The following is a 2,408-nucleotide window of genomic DNA, read 5'->3' on the forward strand; positions in this document are numbered from 1 at the left end:
AATGAGACACATAATCTATCAAATAGACATTCAACGGGGAGTATTATTATAGTGAATGTCTATTAGGTAGATTTTGGGGAGAAAAGTTAGGAATCTTACTTAGGGACCAAATTAGTTTTTCCTTATAAATAAATAGATTTTTCTTCATTGTAATTAACTCTTAAATATCCTTCCTGAGAGATAAGAAATTTTTTCTCTTCTCCCTACTTTATTCTTCTTCTTATTTTATATAGTTTCGTAACAAAATTGAATTAATAGATATGGTATGAAATTAGGTAGTTTTTCTAATTTTTTTCATAACATTTGAAGCAAAAGCCCAAATCCATCGTTCTTGGGCTGAAACAAAAATATGCCTCTTTGAAGTTTTTCCCTTTGCCAAATTTTGCCAAGTCTCTGCAATTACCTCCATTATTATCACCACCATGAACACCTTAAACCCTGTTCCTATTGCTGCAAAAACAAACATTTTTCATAACCAATTCATCCATTCAGTGTTAACTCAACAACCCCTCAATTCTTTTTCCTTCAAAACCCCATTACCATTATCCATTAAACTCTCTTCCTCCTCCTCTTCATTTCCTTTCACAAACTCTAAAACTCCTAATTCTAAACCCTTCAAATCTTTAATCCCACTCTCTTTTCTTAAACCAACATTAATTTCCACCATTACTGCCACTGCTCTGTTCTTTACAGGGTTCTATTTCAACCCTAAACAAGCTATTTGTTGTCCTGTTTCACCCGTGCCTACCGTGGATACGAATGTGAAGGAAGCAGCTTCAGAAGAGGAGGAATCTGAAAAGGCGCCCAATGGTGTTGAAATATTGAGAAATTTGTTGGAAAATCGTGTTAAGAGTAGAGAATTAGTTGATGCCCTTAGCATAATAAACAAGTTGATTGTGCTTGAGCCAAACGAGAACGAATGGCGTTTCTTGAAATCCCATTTATATGTTCATAATGGGGAGCTTGAATTAGCTAAATTGGGTTTTAGAGATGTTATATTAAAGGATCCTTATTACGTTGACGCTTATCGCGGGTTGGTTGTGGCAGCATCCGAAGATGAGTCCGTGGAGGAGATGAAGGAAATTAAGAAGAAGGTTGAGGAGGGGATTGAAATGTGTAAGGAGGAGAATAAAGAGAGCGAGTTGAGGGATTTAAAGCTCTTGCTTGCACAAATATGGGTTATTGAAGGTAAATATGATGAAGCATTGAAGGTTTATCAAGAATTAGTGAATGAGGAGCCAGGGGATTTTAGGCCTTACTTGTGTCAAGGAATGATATATACAGCATTGAAGAAGAACGACGAGGCTGAGAAGTATTTCGAGAAGTATCGAGGACTGGTACCTCAAGATTATCCTAATGCTAGATTTGAGTTTATGATGGCGACTTGATAGCAACAAAAGTTTTTGCACAGAAGGCGGAGGATGTAATCTTTGGATTCCCGGTTGAAGGTGAGATTGTATGATTGAGGTATGGTAGAATTTGAGTTGTATTGTATGGTTGTAGATTGATTATATTGTGCGTATTAGATGCTTAGATATACTTTTCTCTCTGGTTTGAGAAGGTAGAGGCTTTTACATAGAGTTGTAGCACTTAGTGTCAAATTCAGACGCCAAGATGAGTTTTTTTTTTTTGTAATTTAGTGGAATGGAGCTCGATGCTATTTAAATTTCAGATCAGATGGTGTTTTGAATGACATGATGAACTACATAAGATTAAATTCAATCAAGAATGCAAAACAGAATGATACTCTTTGTGATATTATCTTGTGTAATGCAATCATTCCTGCAGCAATATGCTGCGAGTCTTATATGTTGTGAGCTGTGACTTCAGAGGCTGAAGACACAAAGATTACATGGTAAAGTTGCTGATACCGATATGTGGGAGCAGTTCGGGATACTTTGCTCATTTAAACAATTCTAACCTTTGGTGCTCGCTTGAGCTATGTTATTCATACCATACTACACTTGCAACCAAGAATTAAGAGGGAAATCTGAGTTCATTAGAGATAATGTGATACCAGTTTCTTAAAAATGTTGAACACTGTCCGTTCTAAAATAATACTTAGTACATAGTGATCATTCAGACTAAATGGAGATTAAACTCAAATAGACCAATTAAATCTGTGTTGTATTGCAAAATGAATTCAAGAATTTGTCTTTAAAGAGAAACAAAAAGCACGAGTGTTTGTTATGTAGTTGTTCTGTTTTTCAATTTTTGTTTTATTATTTTGAGGTTGCATTTGTGGGGGGGTAGGAAGTCTTGGCTAGATCCTTCCATTCCGTAATTTATAATTATATTGAAGATTTTCAAGATTACAGAGTTAGTGAACATAATAGGAGCATTAGGATTTCATCCTTTTTTCTTGAGCATCAGGATAGAACACTTCATGTTCCATATAGTTACTTATC

The 2,408-nt window shown here is 35.3% G+C and overlaps 1 pseudogene; it reads left to right on the top strand.

The window, feature by feature from the left end:
* Positions 1-292: 292 nt before the first annotated feature.
* LOC129876374 (protein SLOW GREEN 1, chloroplastic-like) lies at positions 293-1,741 on the top strand (annotated as a pseudogene).
* The last annotated feature ends 667 nt before the right edge of the window (positions 1,742-2,408 follow it).

Source organism: Solanum dulcamara, chromosome 12 (assembly GCF_947179165.1).
Source record: "Solanum dulcamara chromosome 12, daSolDulc1.2, whole genome shotgun sequence".
In the NCBI taxonomy this organism is placed as follows: Eukaryota; Viridiplantae; Streptophyta; class Magnoliopsida; order Solanales; family Solanaceae; genus Solanum; species Solanum dulcamara.